Here is a 13,070-nt window from a genome sequence, read left to right as displayed (position 1 = left end):
TTGCCTAAAGCTATATATAAACTTCTTAAAGAGTCAAGACCATTTAATTTATTCTTCTAGTGCCTCACATAGAATCATAAATTGGTAGGACTCTATGTGGTATTTTGATACATATTTTTCATATTTTTTAGAAAGGTAACACTTCTATATTGTGCATAACCTTTTTATAAGTATGCTTTGTGAATAAATTCACATATTCCTTTAATGTTTATTTAAAATAATTATCTTCCCAGTGAATGAACAGTATCTTTACTGTGGCTGACACTAGTCCCAAAATCTATCTCTCTCTCTCCATATATATATGGTGGAATATATATATATATATATATATATATATATATACACACTCCTATCATATCTGCAATCTAAACTTTAGACTCTAATCTAAAATTGTACGGGTTCTGTTCAACCAATTTACCCTTGTGGTTGAATTGATCAGGTCAAAAGCTGTTTGGTACTACTCTAGAGGCACAGAGATTATCATATAGAAGTGACAAGATATAAATATATACTATGAGATAGACAATTTTATGACAACCATCCTAAGGGAAAACATAGTCACTTTCTGAAGTTGTTCCATAAACTTTAGAAACCTGAATTGCTAGCTAAATAAATCTATACCAAAAGCATCCATAGATATGGCTGTGGTGAAAAAAAAGTCAGAAAAGGGAGGAAATACAATTTGGTTCATATGGATAAAAGTAATTCTTCAAAATCAAAATGCAATTCTTAAAATGAATATTTCTACTACAGAAAAAAAGCCCCATAAAAGATGTAAGGATTTGGAAATATTTCACACTTTTCATATAGGAAAATAAAGTTACAAGTTTTCTAAGTGTTATGCATTATTTATGTTAGCTGTTTCTTTTAGATTTTTCCATATTCTATCTAAATGTTCCTGGTAGTTCAGTAACAAGAAGGCCAAATCACCTTTTAAAAACAGAAGGAGAAGTGTCTATTCAGGTCCTTTGTGCATTGTTTAATTGGATGGTCTGGGTTTTTTTTGGTTTTGAGTTTTGTAAGTTTTTAATAAATTTTGGATATTAACCCCTTATCAGATGTGTTGGTGAATATGTTCTCCCATTCTGTGGATTTTACCCTTTGTAGCAGCATGCACAGACCTGGAGGACATTAAGTTAAGTGAAATAAGCCAGTCAGAGAGACAGATAAATACCATATGATCTCACTTATGTGTGGAATCTAATGAACAAACTGAACTAACAAGCAAAATAGAGACATTCTCATAGGTGGAGAGCAAGTTGACAGCTATGGTAGGGGGCAGGTTAGGGGGTGGAGGGATCAAGCAAAAAGGCAAAGACTCATGTTCATGTACATGGACAAAAGTGTGGTGATTGCAAGGTGAAGGAGAGTATAAGGGGGATAAATATTAGTGTATAAAATACAATAAGAATTTTAAAAAACCAGAAGAAATTATCACCTATCTTTCCTCTTGGTGAAGAATATTTACCCTCCACCCTAGGCCCCGTACTCCAAATAGGAAAGCCATTTGCAATAATTATAATAATAATGGAGTCATCTAGTTTAAGGAGTGATAGAGATCTTCAAATGATCTTTCTTTAATTGCAAAAGATAAAATATTATTACATTAGGGAAAACTGGCAGATACCACCTTAGACAAATGAACCAGGTTAACATTGCTAGTAATGGGGCTAGCCAACAACATGTATTGAATGAGAACCATTCAATGGTTCTCAAATATGAATTGAGAACCCAGCATCACTTCTGTGGCACTACTGCCAAAACTGAATAATTTGACTCTAACCTTACAAGTACATCAGGCAAGCCCAACATTAGGGGCATTTTACAAAATAATTGGGCTATACTTTTCAAAAATGCCAATATTGTAGGATTTAAAGAAACAGTCAGAAATGTTTCCAGATTAAAGAAAATTTAAGCCCTGGCTGGTGTGGCTCAGTAGTTGAGTGCAGGCCTGCGAATCAAAGGGTCACCGTTTTGATTCCCAGTCTAGGGCACGTGCCTGGGTTCTAGTCCACATAGGTCCCCAGTAGGGGGTGAGCGAGAGGCAACCACACAGTGATGTTTCTCTCCTCTGTCTCCCTTCCTTCTGCTCTCTAAAAAATAAATAAATAAAATCTTTTAAAAAAGAAAAAGAAAATTTAAAAGACACAATCTGGCTTTTCTTTTGCTCTAACAGAAACATTAGGACAATTGACAGAATCTCAATACTGTATATTAATAATTGCATTGTTTTGATGTTAATTTCTTGATTTTGATCATTGTACTGTGGTTTGTTTTTAAAAAATCATTGGTTTTTGAAAATATCATCTAAAGTATTTAGGGGAAAGAGAGCATGACACCTGCAACTTAAGTGGTTCAGAGAAAAACTGTTATGTGCGGTGTGTGTGCACAGAAGCACATGCCTTTACATAGAGACTGAGAAAAGGGGAAAACAACTGTGGAAACTGAAAACATTTTGGGAATCTGGATGAAGGGTACATGAGAATGCTTTGTAGTATTCTTGCAACTTTTCTCTAAGTTTGATAAGTCAAAATAGAGAAAAATTAATGGAAGAGAGAAGAGATGGAGAATCAGAATTTTAAGAGTTTGTCCAAAGTCATATAAAAGAGGCAGAAAGCTCTCTGGGACTGAAAGTCATGTTCTTTTCACCATCCCTCTTCCTCTTTCCCTCTGTGATGACATTTCACTCTGTAACCGTAGAAATATGGAAGAGGGAATGGACTGGGCTAGCAGCTGGGTTGCTAATTCTTAGAAAACCTGCTTGAACACTTTGTGAATCATACTGGCATTCTCAGGCAGCCAGCACAGGGGGCAGGAGCATGGCCAGAGCTACAGACACTGTGTTGGCAGTGTGCCTTGACCTCTAGAAACTTGTCTAGCCGTCCAAGACACAATGTTTAATCAGGAACCATTGGGACTGGCATTCATTTCTCTAAGGAGTTTGGCTAGGTGTGAGTGCCTCTTCTGGTCAGGAGCAATATCCATTCATGATCATAATAGTGGCAGGGCCTTGACTGAAGTGGGGTTCTAGTCAGTGGTTTGGGGTAGAGTGACATGGTTCAGCTTTACACAGAGAGAGGCAAAGGCTGACAGATTGGCAGGCAGATTCAAGTTCAGGTTGGACTCCAGTACTCTTCGGGAAGTAGAGTACAAACCAGGAACCCCAGACTGAGGGAGGTGCCTTCTCTGTGCTTCCTGTGTGATTTTCTATCTTTGTACTGACACCTTTGAAATTGCCACTGAATTTTTAATATACTAGTTGGCCAAAATGTTCATTTGTGGGTTTTTTTCCTATAAGATGGCTCTACTAGCGCTTAGTTGTCTTTAACTTCATTCAAAACAATTTTGTCAGATTGTATTGTGACAGCTGTCATATCAGTGTACATATAAAAAAACTTATCAAAATGGGTGAATTTTTGTGTAGCCATTTTAATACTGAAGATGGAAGAAAATAAGCAACGTTTTTGGCATATTATGCCAAGAAGGCATAATTTCAAGAAGGTAAAATTATTATTATTTCAAGAAGGTAAAATTGCAACTGAAACACACAAAAAAGATTTGTGCAGTGGATGGAGAAGGTGCTGTGGCTGATCAAATGTGTGAAAAGTGGTTTGAGAAGTTTCATGCTGGAGGTTTCTCACTGGACGATGCTACACCATTGATAGAACAGTTGACATTGACAGCAGTCAAACTGAGGTGTTAACTGAGAATGATCAACCCTGTGGAAGATAGCCAACATAATCAAAATATCCAAATCAATAAAGTTATTGGTGAAAGTGAAAAATGTATATTTTAGTTTACGGAAAAAACTATGGGGACTTTTTGGCCAACCCAATATATGCTTGTCTTGTCTACTAGATTCAAGGCAACTTAAAGGCAAGCCTGTGCTTTTCATTGAACAAACAGGCATTAAGGCTGGTGTTGTCCCAGGCATTGTTTTAGGTACTGGAAACACATCAGGGAGCTGTTCTCAGACAAAATCTGTATCCTTATGGAGCTCACTTTCATCACCATCATCATATTCAGCGCACAGTACCTGGAACATAGTAGGTGATCAGTAATAAATGAGAGGATGCCCAGTTGCAATAAGTACTTGTGGTGACTAGGAAGAAAAGCTACAGTGTCATGGGCATTTAGAGACCCAAGGTGCTCAACTGACATGCTGGAAACTGAGCACAGGTTGGAAGACTAATTCCAGCCCCACTCTGGAGATGGCAGAGTTCCCAGGTCTGATATACTTGGGACAGCCTCCAGATCTGGAGGTTCAGTCTGCAGAATGCAATGTTTACCCCCATAGGCTGGGAAGGTCTCTAAGAATTCTAGGAAACTACTCTGCATGATAGGCTTGCTGTAGTTTCCAGAGTTGAATGTCAAGGACAGGAGGGGATACTAGAAAGCATGTACTCTCTCTTCTTGATCTTTAGAAATGTTGTTTCTTCCACCGGAATACTTTTCAATACACCAAGCCTCTTATCTTTACCCAACACCTGCCTTTGCAGCTACTCAGGCTCATCCTTTGCCTGGTAACTCTGCTTGGTCTCAGCTTGCATGTCCCTCCCTTCAGGAAAATCTCTGTTATGCCTTCCTTAGATCACACCACTGATAGAACCCCTTCTGTGCATCCACACAGCTCCCTAGTCTTTTTCCACCAAAGCCTTTGCCATATGACACTGGAATTGGCTACACTCCTTATTACTCTACAACCTGTGAGGGTGGGAATAAGTCTGTCTTGTTTACATAGGTGTCCTGGAGTCTAGCACAGTAGTTACCCTAAAATAGCTGTCAAGAAATAGTTACTAATTGAAAAATCATATTTCAGAAAATTATCTGACTTACAAATACATTCTCAAATCACAAAGGAAAGCTTATTTCATTCTCTAAAGGAGTAGTTTACAGTCTGCCTCTTGGAACACTGGGGGTTCCACGGAGATGCTTAGGGACTATGACAATGAGGACAGAGAAGGTGGAGTGGCCAGGTCAACTTTTTACTGCTTTGTGTAGTAAAGGAATACTTTTGCTGTTTTCTAAAGCTACACTCTCATATATTCCAAAACAGGGCATGTGTGCACATAGCTGAATCCTATTTGGGGCTACATGAATAGTGTATTACTTTCCTACTTCTGCTGTAACAAATTACCATAAACTTAGTGGGTTAAAACAACACAAATTTGTTTTCTTGTTTCTGGAGGTCAGAAGTCTCAGACAAGTCTCCCAGGCTCAAATCAAAGATGAGGCTGGGGACATCTCTGGGGACCATTGTCCAGCCATTGTCCATTTTGGAGGGAGCTCCAAAATGGGGCTCCCTCCAAAGGTATGCGGACACATGCATTTTCTTGACTGCACATTGTCAGAAAGATGGAAGTCCGTATTTTCAAGAATTATCCAAAAGGGCCATGGACTCTTCTAAAACATAAATCATTAACCTAGTTAACTTAATAGAAAATCAATTTCAATTTATTTACATACATGGTTTCAGGACCCTATCCAAATGCACAAAATACCACTAAAATAGATTAATGTAAACAAATTAGAGAGGGTAATTTGGCAAACTATATCAAAGTTGAAAACACACATATACTTTAATTCACAAATTCTACTGCTAGGACTTTTTCTTACAGACATTATTGCAAAGACCAAAACTACAAAAGGAGATCAGTTAGTTATATGACTTATAGCATTTATGCAAGAGAACATGACACAGTTATTATAAAGAATGAGGGTAAAGTATAGGTGTGTAGAAAGAAAGACATTCAAGATCAATTCTTATGTGACAAAAATTCAAGACAGAGTATAAAGTCTAATACCTACTTGTACTTTCAGAATGTATATATGCTGGTTCCCAAACTAATTTTTGGTCAGGACACATAATGAACTATTAATAGAGAGGGATGGCAGAGGCTAGAAAAGAAGACTATTTTATGCTTTTCTACCATCTATATTTTCTATGGTGGGTATGTAGTACCTTATTTTATAAAAGGTCAGAGGCAGTTAATAATAATAAATTATAATTATAGTAAGAGTAGAATCAGTAATGTTCACATGCCTCACACAATTCTAAGCACTTTACACAGATGCTTCTAATTCTCACATCTCTATGAGATAGGAACATTATTATACCCTCTTTTTATTGAATGTATTGGGGTGATGCTGGTTAATAAAATTATATAGATTTCAAATACACAATTCTATAATACATTGTCTGTATAATGGTACTGTGTGTTCACCACCTTAAGGCAAGTCTCCTTCCATCACCCTTTATCCCCCTCGACTCTCTTCCACCCTCTTGGCGATGAGGAAATTCAGGTTCATGAAGGTTAAGCCAGTTGTTCAATGTCACACAACTGGTAAAGGAAGAGCTCAGATTACATTCTGGTCTATTTGACCTAAACCAGTGCTCTCAACTGCCGCTACTATTTTTGTTTACTTGCTTGTACTTTTTCATGTTAAAATAAAAATTCTAATAAAGATGATCACATGTGTTTTAATACTGGTTAAAACTTTCTCAAATGTCAAACTGAAACTATTCTTTTTCCTAACATGTTATAAATCCAAACAGAAATGACTATATCAAAAAAGCTCTGAATTTTTTAGGTTTAATATGTTCAAAATATTAAAATATATTTTTTAAATTTTTAATGAGAGGCATGACTCAAAATGACAGCATGTATAAACATTTATAAGAAGGACAATAAAAAGTAGGAGAGGAGGGGGAATGTAAACAGGAGAAGAAGAATGAGAAAGGAATGAGAAGAAAATTTATGAGATTCTGCTAACTCTGGTGATTTACACTTTAAGAAAATGCTTTATAAAAGTAGTCTAAGCTATCATTTTTGACAGCAGTAATTTTTTTCCATTATATGTGCTAAATAAATACTCTATTTCCATTACAGATAGGATGAGGCTGGGGTATTTTTCAATGAGAAGATGATGCCACTAAGTTATATGTAACATGCTTTATTGCAGTTACTTCCATGTTCCAGCATCATTCATTTTTTTTTAGATAAAAGAGTAACAAATATAAATGAGCAACTCATTGCCACTCCATGTTTGTGTGTAATCTAAAAATAATTTGCCCAGATTTTTTCCGGTGAAAATTGTATCTTGTCCTAGCCACTCTGTTCAATGTTTCATAAATGTTCTGACAAGAACCAGTGATTTAGGGATGATCTTACGTGCATCCTTCACTCTGATATCCTTTGCCCTGGCTGACTCTCTTAGGTACACTTGCTTGCACTGTTGCTTTCCAAACGATCCCAGTGTGGTAGTAAGTGTGGTTATCAGGTAGTTCTCCAGGATCCTTTCGTTAACTTAATGAACCCACATGTGGTTAGGTTAATTGGTTGACTTAGCAACTGTTGACCAGTCTCTGCAGGGCCACATGGAGCATATAAACATATAAACATAAACTATAAAACTATAAAACTGTTCAATAAAATATATTTATACCCTATCTTGACAAAAAAATCTTTAAAATAATACATATCTTTAAAAATGTGTTAAATCAACTATATTAAGTATAACTGAAAGAAAAAATTTTAAGAAAATATAATAATATTATTATGGCACAAATTTGAGTTTTTTGGTGATTGCTAGTGATGTTTGAATGAATAATAAAGTGAAGATACTCCATAATTCATGAATTATTATATACTTATTCCATATAATTGATGTATCTTGCCTTCATTTTAGGAAAAAATTACTATTTATGTCGTTAAAATCAGGATTATCTCACAATTTGTATTCTATTAACAGTAATGCCATATCAGGTCACTCTAGTTGGTAGACTGGGGTTTATTTAAATTTGGAGAAACTGTTCAGCTGAGGAATGGCTAATGAAATTGTTAAGAAAATTTGCAATATGTATATGTGGGGATGAAAGAAAAATTTACACAGTTTAAACATTACTAAAGACAAATTTGTGATGTATTTTATCATATAATACCTATAACTTATATAGTGATTTTCACTATCCCCTACAGTAATTTCTTCATTAAATCTCCATTTATATAAAATTTCTGGGATTCCATTTGATTTACTCAAGTTGTAGATCTAATAAAAATAACATTACTTCATTCTCATTGTTTTGATCAGTAATTAAATCTGCTTTTAATAAAGAATTTATAATGTCCTGTTTCCAAATTTTATGTGGGTCACATTCAATATAAATCTCAGTTTTATTGTTTCAAGTTCTTAAAAACTTGAGCAAGCTACCTCTTTGAACATTTTGTTTCTTTATGCTTCTTATTTTTTCTCCCTAGCCCCACTTTTGTGTTTTCTGTTATTAGTATGATCTCCACATGAACTTGTTCTCACTAATCTAAAAGGTTAAGAAATAAAATGCAATTATATTCAAAGTAAACTCAGTTTAACTGTATTTTCATTAAAAATGGAAATTAAACTTCTGTTTATATGTTTCAAAAATGTTATGTTCTAAAATATTTAGGAAGATATATTAAAAATTAAGATACAAAATAAAATTGCAATCATCAATAGCACAAATTTTAATGTAAGTTATATAAATGAATCTAAAATTATTTATTTTGGGGAAATCAATAAGACTTTATTAAATACTTTCACAAACACAAAATTATTTGCAATTTCACTGGATATCCAATTTCATTGGATATTTAATATCCACTTAGTCATCATTAAAAAAAATCTAGGTTATACTTGACTCATGCTATGTCTTGACTCATGTATCTGTAGATACATCTATAAACAGAAAGAAACATGAGAGTGATATAAACTGTTGAATACTGTATGTTCCCGAGGTACCGTGTGCAACAATGAGTGTGGACTAGGAAAGCAAGAACAGAACCTGGGTGCTTGATACTACTTCATTAGGGGAGAGTCTAATGTAATAGCCCTACCTGAGAGGAAGGATTTAACAAACTGGCTAATTTGCCTTTTCTGTTTCCTAAGTGCTTACACATTCAAAAATCTTCCCTGCACTCAGAAGCAGTGTCAGTGACAACCCAGAAACCATGACGACATTCAGTGGTGGCCAGCATGTATCTAGGAAAAGAGGGGCAGAGTGTTTCCCTGAGGATGGGAAGTGTCACTCCAACCAGCTCATGCTCAGGATAATGGGTTCTGCCATGTCCGCACTGAGAGCTGCATGAGTCGTAAGTGACTGAAGTGCCCATGAATTCTTTCACAGAATTTTGTGATAAGCGAGGCCTTCTGAACAGCAAGGCCCAGGGCAGAAGCCTTTCTCGCCCAAGTCCTATTAGAGGACGATTGGAAATCCTGTCCCCACAGCATGACCCATCTATGCCTGGAATGCTGAGACCTTCACCAGGCTGCTTTCCCCAGAGGTACACTGATCAATCACATAGAGCGTTTAGGGCAAGACACAATAACAAGTGTAGCTCTTCCATAGTGATAAGAGCTTAACATCAATATTTATGTGTGTTTCTGATGTACCAGAAACCATGCTCTTTCTATTATGATGCAAGGGTCTGCCTGCCATTTCCTGCTGAGAGATTTGGGGCAAGTTATTAATTCTCTGAGTCTTGGTTGCTTCAGTCATAAAATAGGTTCAATATAGCTACTTCCTATTGCCCTAGCTGGTGTGGTTCAGTCGGTTGGAGCACCATCCCAAGCACCAAAATGTTGGGGGTTTGATTATTGGTCAGGACACATACCCAGGTTATGGGTTCAGTCCCTATTTGGGGTGTGCACTTGATGCCACTAATTGATGTTTCTCACATTGATGTTTTTCTCTCTCCTTTCCTCTCTCTCTAAAATCAATAAACATATTTAATTTTAAAAAGCTACTTCCTACAGTTGTTATGAAGATTAGAGAAGTTGATGAATCATCAAATAAACTGTTCATTGCCTGGTAGATCCTGTTGTCATTATTCCCATTGTGGGATCTATCTCTCCAATCTCCATCCCACTGTTCAACCCATAAACTCTATCAATTCTACCCAACATACGGTCAAATTAAAAAAAATAGATGGTCCTGGCTGGAGTAGCTCAGTGGATTGAGAGCGGGCTGCAAACCAAAGCATCGCAGGTTTGATTCTCAGTCAAGGGACATGCCTGGTTGCAGGCCATGGCCCCCAGCAACCGCACATTGATGTTTCTCTCTCTCTCTCTCTTTCTCCCTCCCTTCCCTCTTTAAAAATAAATAAATAAAATTTAAAAAATAGATGGGCATTTTTTTAAAAGAAATTCTATGCCCAAGAAATTTATTGTTTTCCCCAAACTTTGTAAGAAACAATGATTGCCATTTGATGTCAACCTTAGACCATTTCAGCTTTCCCTTTCTCCCTGTCTACACCCTGACTGCCCCCCACTTTTGCAGCAGCTCCTTCAACTTTGCAGGACACACTGCTTTAAATTCATTCATACAACCTTACGTAGTAGGCCCTCAACCCAATGAACAATCCTGTTAAGTGTTCTTGTTGGCTCGGTGACTATCTCAGATCCCAGCTGCCTCAGTCACATGTTCTACCCCTCCTTATTATCAGCAGATATCCCTGCCCCTTCAGTGCAAATAAATGCATAAGATAGGAGCTATCTCATCCAGGCTATGAAGTCAACTTCATTGTACTCACCATTGTCTCCACCTTCTCTCTTCTTACTTATTCTTATTTTTTTGACCTGTGCTCTTGATCACATTTCCCTCAGTGTCTCATGGATTTCCCATCATAAATTATTAGACTTCTGAACTTCAGTTTCTCTCTTTGCATTAGATCCTTCTAGTTGATGTTTAATGATATCCATCACCAATATTCCTTTCAAATAAACAAAAGGAAGCACTCTCTAGGCCTGTCCCCTGCTAGCATCTACGCTCTTTCTTGTCCGCAAACCCTACTTCTTGAATGAGTAGTCTCTAGTCACTGCCTCACTTTCTCCACCCTTCACACACTCTTCAAGTCATTTCTATCAGGTTCCAGCACACTAAAATTACTCTCACCAGCATCCTCCAGGCCAGCTCCACAGGGCCAAAGCCCACTTTTCAAGATGTTGATTGATTTTGGGTAATATCTAATCTTGTTGATCCCTCTTTGCTTCTTGAAACAGTGTCTTCTCATGGCTGTCGTGGCATAGCCTTACTTTTCCTTTTTTCCTATCTACCCAGCAGCTTCCTCTCAGTCTTCCCCGCAGTTCCTCCTCCACTCACAGTTCTCAGCTTTGTAGGGTGGCTCTTCTAGACACTGTCTTTATCTACTCCTCACAGTCTCACGTGGCGATCTGATCTACTCCCACTCACAAGACAGGGCGCTGTCAGGGGCAACACAAACCACCTTCGGAAGGGATATTATCGGCTCACCTACCTGGGGAATCCAAAGGACAGGATTCAGCTCTATCCAGGAAGATGACTAAGGATAGTTAGAATCTGTCCTGTTTTTGTTTAGTTGAATTTATTAGGGTGACATTGGTTCACAAAACCATACAGGTTTCAAGTGTACAACTCAATAAAACATCATCTGCATTTTGCACTGTCTGCTCATCACCCCAAGCAAAGTCTTATTCTGTTCCCATTTTCTCCCCTTTGTCCACATCCACCTAGCCTCTGTCCCCCTTCCCCTCCAGCTATCACCACACTATTGTCTGTGTCTATGTGTTTGTTATATACATATGTGTATTTTTTCTTAGTCCCTTCACCTTCTTTCATCCAGCCCCTCAGCCCCATTCCCCTCTGACAGCTATCAGTCTGTTCCATGTATCCATGCCTCTGTTTCTATTTTGTTCTTCAGTTTATTTTGAATTTATCCTGCTTTCCATGTCCCTTAGCCTTGCATTCCACAGTGTGGTCATTCTCAGCTCAGCTTTTTCTGCTTTTTCTGTAATGGCAAGAAGAACCACTGACAGCTCCAGACTTCCATGGCCCATGATTCAAGAAAAGAAAGATGCCAACATTCTCATTCTCCCCAGAGGTTTCCGTTAACACACTTCAGTTGACATGCTCACCTTAAACTGAGTACTGAGGCCAGACGATGGGGAACTTCAAGGGTCCCACCCCTGCGGTAGAAGTAGAGCAGGATGAGTCCCAGCCAGAACATATGAATATCCTTACAGGAACTCTGAGGAAAAGAGGGAGTACTGGATCCTGACTGGTGTGGCTCAGTGGGTTGAGCATCATCCCACAAACTGAATGATCACTTCTGGTCAGGACACACGCCTGGGTTGTGGGCCAGGTCCTCATTTGTGGGCATGCGAGAGGCAATCAATAAATGTATGTCCTGCATGTAGATATTTCTCTCCCTATCTTTCATCCTCCTGTCCCCTCTCTCTAAAAATAAATAAATAAAATTTTTTTTAAAGAAAGGAATATTGAGCAAAAAACCCAAAATATGCACCTATGGCTTTGTTTAATTACTGTTTGTCAATAATTTTACTGCCTATATTTCAAGTTTAATTATGGGTCTTGAGCTCCAGAACTACACATCCAGCAATCTCCTAGCTCTACCTCTTTTGAAAAGATATATAGGCCAATTAAATTAAACTGTTCTAAAAGTGAACTCATCATTTACTTCCCCCAAATTAGCTCCTTCCCTTCAATCCTCTTCTTCAGCAAATGTCACTGCTATCTATCCAGTTGCTCAAGCCAAGTACCTAGTGGTCATCCTGGATGCCTCCCCCCATCACCCCAGCCAGAGATCCACATCTAAATGATTTTCAGGTGCTGTGACTCTTAAATAGTTCATCTGCCAAATCACATCGAGCATCTTTTCTGACCATAGTGGTATGAAACCAGAAATCAATCAAATATTTCATCTGTCCATTTCTTTCCATTTCTTCTACTATGACCCTAATTCAAGCCACTGTGAATTTTGCATAGAATTTTTTAAAAGTTTTCTAATTTATATGCCACTTTTAGCTTTTTATTTTCTTCTCCTTTTTACACTTAATTTTTTAAAAATATTGAAATTATGCATGCACATAAAATGACAAAAGTTTTCATAAAGTTTCTTATGAAAACAACACCAGTCCCCTATTCACACTTCCTTTATTTCCCTCCAGACAGCTACTGTCACCAATTTGAGCTGATTATTTAGGTGTGTGCCTGCCAAATGCTATAATGTGTTCCTACTTTTTGGTATTTTTTATTGTAG

This window comes from Phyllostomus discolor, chromosome 4, assembly GCF_004126475.2.
Source record: "Phyllostomus discolor isolate MPI-MPIP mPhyDis1 chromosome 4, mPhyDis1.pri.v3, whole genome shotgun sequence".
In the NCBI taxonomy this organism is placed as follows: domain Eukaryota; kingdom Metazoa; phylum Chordata; class Mammalia; order Chiroptera; family Phyllostomidae; genus Phyllostomus; species Phyllostomus discolor.
The sequence above is the reverse complement of the archived record's forward strand: the minus strand, read 5'-3'. Positions refer to the sequence as shown.